At 42.1% G+C, this 6,985-nt stretch overlaps 1 pseudogene; it reads right to left on the bottom strand.

The window, feature by feature from the left end:
* Window positions 1-234: 234 nt before the first annotated feature.
* On the bottom strand, window positions 235-6,756 carry LOC139838007 (uncharacterized; annotated as a pseudogene).
* Window positions 6,757-6,985: the final 229 nt, after the last annotated feature.

Below are 6,985 nucleotides of genomic sequence, written 5' to 3' on the forward strand. Positions count from 1 at the left end.
GAGGCCACGAGGGCCAAATGAGCACATGTGGCGCGCCACCCATGCCCAAATGGGCCTCGAGCATTGTCTCGGGTCCCCTTTTTATAGACGTCCCTTTCTCGCTAGAAACCTAAACCATATTTTCTCGAGATTTATTGAGGCGGCGGTGGAGGCGAAAGTCCTCTCCTACTGCAGGAGAGGACAGATCCTGCCGCACCGGTGCCTCCGATGAAGGGGAAATCAAAGCCATTGTCATCACCACTCTTCCTTGACGTAGGGGGAGACATCTTCATCAACATCTTCATCAGCACCATCATCATCACCATCACCATCTACGAGATCAAATTCATCCCCCTCGTAGTTTTCGTTTGATTGAACCCCGAATATTGTTTTAATGACTAGTTGCATGTTTATGATTGGTACTTTGTCTTTATTTAGTGGAGAGATTATAATTTCAGATTGTGTTGTAATCATTATGCCTCTAGTCCATATCATGTTTGGCACTTGTGAGTAGTTCCCCCTGTTCTTAAGGGAATATCATGATCTGGCTATGATTTTATATGATGTGCAATGAGTATCTTGTCAAATTTTTATCTTTTATGTTATTCTATGATGGTTTTATGCGAACGTCGGTTGCATATTACTTCACCTATATGGGCTCATAGGGCTGCACTTTAATGTAATGACCGAGTGTTGGAAGGGACGGAATAACAAAAACCGTTTTCCAATACTTTGAGTTGCATTGGAGGGGTTTATGTCAGGGACCCTTGAACTAATTGTTATGATGGGACATTTATGTCTTAATAATTCCTGTACTTGCTAATGAAAATGGCTCTAGGACCCGTCATAAGGGATGTACTTGATCATATCTATGGTTGCACCTGATTTAAGCTCCGTCCCTAAAGGAAGGAAACTTGACAAGATATTTACCATATTGTGTAGAAGTCTAAATGCTAGTGAATCCATGCCGCCCTCGGGAACACTTGTTACATATAAGTTCACACATACTTGAGCTTGTCCTCTTGCTGCATAGAGGATTGGGCTTTCTCTCTTTGAGATTATTTACATATTGCTCTTGATAGGCCAAAGGTGGCCGATCTTTCAATGAGACGTGGATAGATCGATTTGTTGGTGAAGTTCGTGCTTGACGATCCGACTACACGTGCAAAGCTCGTGCGCCAATGCAATCGCTAGGACAATCTCCGGGAGTTACTGATCTTGCGGATGCGCGATCAGCCTGACCAGCGAGGGTCTTAATTCCTACCTGAAATCGAGAACAAGTAAGAACTAATATTGTAATCAGAATATTGCGGATATAGATGAAAACTTTATTGAAAAATGTGGGATTCCGAATACTCGGTCTTGTTCTGGGCGTTGGCCTCAAAAGAAGTACACGAGAGTTGCAGCAATGGCTAACTTTTAGTCTAATCAAAATCCGAGTCTAAACATGACGGCTATGGGGGTATTTAAAGGAGGAAAAGGTGGGGTTTCGGCCAGCCAAACATATGGTGGTACCCTAGAAGGTCTTTCCCCCTTCAATGCGGACTCTAAAAAGTGGTTGACTTAATTCCTACGAAAATAACATGGGTCTGGCCCAAAACTAAAGGTGACGCAGCACCATAACATTCTATGGACGAAATTATGAAGTGGGAAACTCTATATTTCATCCATGTCTTCATCTCTTCTTATGGTGGCTTCAAGGTTCTGAAATCTCCACTTGCGGCGTCATCTTCAATCCTCAAATGCTTGCTGCCATCTCCTCCATGCGTGATCATGCTCCAATGCTTGTCCTCCTCATGCTTGCTTGGTCCATCATTCCTAAGAGTAACAAACATATCTGATTTAGGCAGCATCATATTCTCATGTATGTGAGGAATAGTTCCAAGAAATGAAAGTACCTGATAGTTAAGTTATTTGGCACGAGCTCGAGTGATTGGTCCTTGTATTTGTGTGGATGTAGGTACAGCGGTTGTATCAAGAGATGGGATGTCCTCATCATGCCCCCCTTCTTGAATTGAAGTCGTCCTCGACGAAAGCTCCTCTTCTTCACCAAAGTAAGGCTTCAAATCTGCAATGTTAAATATAGGACTAACCGGACCCAATTCTGCAGGAAGCTCAAGTTTATATGCATTATCATTTATTTTCTCTAACACCTTAAAAGGACCAGCAGCGCGTGGCATTAGTTTAGACTTGCGCAATTCAGGAAAACGATCTTTGCGCAAATGCAACCAAACAAGATCACCAACATCAAACACAACATGTTTTCTTCCTCTATCCCCAGCAATTTTATAATTAGCATTCATGCGTGCTATGTTGTCTTTAGTAGTCTCATGCAATTATAATATCAATTCAGCATGTTGTGTAGCATCCAAATTATTTTGCACCGAAGATGGTAAAGGCAATAAATCAATAGGTGCACCGGGAACAAAACCATAAACAATATCAAATGGGCACATCTTAGTGGTAGAATGTAGCGAACGATTGTAAGCAAATTCAACATGAGATAAACATTCTTCCCACAATTTTAAGTTCTTCTTCAAAACAGCCCGCATCATAGTAGACAAAGTTCTATTTACTACTTCAGTTTGTCCATCAGTTTGGGGATAACATGTAGTACTAAACAGCAATTTAGTCCCCAACTTAGCCCATAAACATCTTCAAAAGTGGCTAAGAAACTTAGTATCACGATCAGAAACAATAGTATTTGGCACACCATGTAAACGCACAATTTCGCGAAAGAACAAATCAGCAGCATGTGTAGCATCATCAGTTTTGTGACATGGAATAAAGTGTGCCATCTTAGAAAACCTATCCACAACAACAAAGATACTATCCCTCCCCTTCTGTGTACGAGGCAAACCCAAAACGAAATCCATAGAAATATCCTCCGAAGGTACACTAGGAACATGAAGAGGCATATATAAACCATGTGGATTAAGTCGAGACTTAGATTTTTGACATGTAGTGCAGCGTGCCACAAATCTCTCAACATCTCGACGCATACGTGGCCAAAAGAAGTGTGCAGCAAGTACATCCTCCGTCTTCTTCACACCAAAGTGACCCATCAATCCTCCATGCGCCTCCTGCAACAACAAAAGACGAACGGAACTATCTGGGATGCATAGCTTGTTAGCACGGAACACAAATCCATCATTGAGGACGAATTTGTTCCATGTTCTACCATCTTTACAATTCAGCAACACATCTTTAAAATCAGCATCATGCAAGTATTGTTCCTTTATGGTTTCTAATTCAAAAATCTTGAAGTCAAGTTGAGATAGCATAGTATATCGGCGCGACAAAGCATCAGCAATAACATTATCTTTACCCTTTTTGTGTTTGATAACATAAGGAAAAAACTCAATAAACTCAACCCACTTTGCATGGCGACGATTCAACTTAGCTTGACTATGAATATGCTTCAAAGATTCATGATCAGAATGTATAACAAATTCTTTAGGCCATAAATAATGTTGCCAAGTTTCTAATGTCCGAACCAGCGCATATAATTCTTTATCATAAGTAGAATAGTTCAGACTAGGCCCACTCAATTTCTCACTAAAATATGCAACAAGTTTGCCCTCTTGTAATAACTCACCTCCCAAACCAATTTCACTAGCATCACATTCAAGCTCAAAAGTTTTATTGAAATCAGGAAGTTGGAGTAATGGAGCATGTGTTAACTTATCTTTCAGAATCAGGAAGGCTTCTTGTTGTGCATCGCCCCACACAAAGGGTACATCCTTCTTTGTAAGCTCATTCAGCAGCGCAGCAATGGATCCAAAATCTTTCACAAAGCACCTATAGAAACGAGCGAGGCCAAGAAAACTCCTCACTTGTGTGACTGTCTTTGGCTGCGGCCAACTCTCGATTGCCTCAATCTTGATTGGATCAACTTCAATACCCTGCGCAGTAACAACATAGCCAAGAAACGCAACTCGATTGATGCAAAAGGTGCACTTCTCAAGATTACCATACAAACGCGCATCACGTAAAGCATTGAAAACAACACGTAAATGATCCAAATGTTCCTTCAAAGATTTGCTATAAATCAGAATATCATCAAAGTATACCACCACAAAACGTCCAATAAAAGCACGTAAAATTTCGTTCATCAGTCTCATGAAAGTACTAGGTGCATTAGTTAAACCAAAGGGCATTACTAACCACTCATATAAGCCGAACTTAGTTTTAAACGCTGTTTTCCATTCATCTCCTAATTGCATACGAATCTGGTGGTAACCACTACGCAAATCAACTTTAGAGAACATAATAGAACCATTCAATTCATCAAGCATATCATCTAAATGAGGTATAGGATGACGGTATCGAATGGTAATATTATTAATAGCTCTACAATCAGTACACATGTGTGAAGAACCATCCTTCTTAGGTACCAAGATAATAGGAACAACACATGGACTAAGAGACTCACGAATGTAACATTTATCTTGGAGAACCTGAATTTGTCGGTGAATCTCTTTCGTCTCTTCAGGATTGGTACGATATGGTGCACTGTTGGGCAGCGAAGCTCCTGGAATCAAGTCAATCTGGTGTTCTATCCCACGAATAGGTGGCAATCCAGGTGGAACATCTTGTGGGAACACATCAACGAATTCCTGCAAAAGGTTAGCAACCGTAGGTGGCAAAGAAGGAGGCATATCCTCAAATGAAAACAGAACTTCTTTGCAAATAATAGTATAGCATTGAGTAGTGTTCACATCAAGTTTAGCAATATCAGATTTGCTAGCAAGCAAACAAGGATTCTTCAAACGAATTTCAATAGCATGGTTTGCATAGATTTAGTATTAGTCTTATGAGGCACAAAATCTGCAGCAACAATCTGATTTTCACTATTATTTTTCTCCTCGTGTTTTACTCTACTAGCTCTAGCAAGATCATCTTTTAGTATTTGTTCAGGAGTCATAGGTTTGAGACCAATTTTCTTTCCATCATGCATAAGAGAATACTGATTAGTTCTACCATTATGAACAGATTCTCTATCAAATTGCCAAGGTCTACCAAGTAACAAAGAACAAGCTTGCATAGGTACAACATCACAATCAAGCAAATCAGAATATGTATCAATAGTAAAATGCACATGTGTAGTTCTTGTTACCTTGAGCTTCCGAGAGCTCTCAAACCATTGAATGTAGTATGTATGTATGCGCTGTCTTGTAGAGAGAGAAAGCTTCTCCACCATGTCAACGCTAGCCAGATTATTGCAGCTCCCTCCATCAATGATGATCCTTATAGCTCGCTCTTTTACAATGCCTCGTGTTTGGAACAGATTGTGGCGTTGATCATGCTCAGCTTTGCTCAATTGCACGCTCAACACACGCTGTGCAACTAAGCTCCTGTACTGATCAGCAGTGTCAGCTTCCATTACCTCCATCTCTCTCTCTCAGAATCAGAACTGGCGCCATCACGTGATGCAATGAGGGCCAATGTGTCTTCATCAAAGTCACTTGCAGAATCATATTCTCCATCTTCACGCACCAACATCACACACTTGGTTCTGCATTCTCTCTCTATGTGACCAAATCCCAAGCATTTGCGACATTGAATGTCGTGCGTCTTCCCCGTGGAGGCCATGGAAGATGAACTCCGAGGAGGACCAGAAGATGGTGGTGGAGTAGCAGCAGGTGGTGCTCGTGATGTAGGCGCGGTGTACTTGGAGGTAGTAGGTGTTGGTGTAGTCCCACGAGATGGTGGCGCTGATTGTCGTGGAAACCACGATGATGTACGACCTGCAGAAATATTAGCTCTACTCCATGGTGGTTGTCAATCCTGCACTTCACGTTCAGCTTTGCAAGCAAGATGAAACAAGCGATTAATAGTGTTGTACTCCTTATAATCTAAAATATGCTGAATCTCTTTATTCAAACCACCAAAGAAACGTGCAAGCATAGCCTCATTATCCTCTACAACACCACAACGAATCATACCAGTTTGCAATTCTTGATAATAGTCTTCTACAAAAAAAATTCCTTGTTCTAAGCGAGACAATTTCTTAAGCAAATCACGCTGATAATGTGGAGGGACAAAACGAATACGCATAGCAAGTTTTAAACCAACCCAAGTACTAGGAATATTAGCAGGATGTGCTCTAAAATGTTCAGACCACCAAATAGAAGCAAAATCTTTGAACTCACAAGTAGCAGCACTAACACGCAAATGATCAGGGTATTTTAAACATGCAAAACGTTGTTCTACTTCCGATTCCCATGTAAGATATGCATCAGGATTATATCTACCCTCAAATGACGGAATATTCAATTTAAGTTTAGCAACATGATGATCATCACGTACCAGCCGTGGAGGTGGGCGAGCGTTGCGGTTCAGTTGTCGTGGACGACCAGGTGCAGGTTGTTCGACTTCCTCGCTGTCCAGCACATTCTCCTCTACCAGCTCGTCCTCATCCCCTTCATAGTCTTCATATCCTTCATCAGAAGGCGCGTCTGGTGCGGCTGCTGCAGCAGGAGCCGTACCCGCGGGCACATCCGCACGAGGAACGCGGCGTGCGCGTCGTCGCGTGTTGTCGCGAGGTGGCGACAACTGAGTCAAGAGCTCCTGGAACTTGGCGTCGAGCTTGGAGTTGAACGTTGTCTCGAGGCCATCCAGCTTGTCCAGCGCGTCAGTGAGTTTGGCGTCAACATCACTAATGCGCGCATCGACGTCGCATCCATGCCCGCCCAAAAGGTGGATGAAGTGAGCATGCAACTGCTCAGACGTCATCTTGGCCGGGTTAACAGCTCCCGGTGTAGGTCCTGACATGGTTAGTACAGAAAAAGCACAAATGTATATGCCTACAAACTACGAAATATGGTGGTTCACGCACAATTCGTCAAGAAAAATACAAAGCTCTTACAAGTTCTTACCAAATAGGAGGAAGGTGATACGACAACCAATAAGGATCAGCGTCACCAAAGATTGCCAAAGCGATTACCAAGGACAGAACATAGAGCACGTGGAGACAATATGTAGAGCTGTAGGAAGGCTAATA

The sequence above is a fragment of the Lolium perenne genome, chromosome 3 (genome assembly GCF_019359855.2).
Source record: "Lolium perenne isolate Kyuss_39 chromosome 3, Kyuss_2.0, whole genome shotgun sequence".
Taxonomy (NCBI): Eukaryota; Viridiplantae; Streptophyta; class Magnoliopsida; order Poales; family Poaceae; genus Lolium; species Lolium perenne.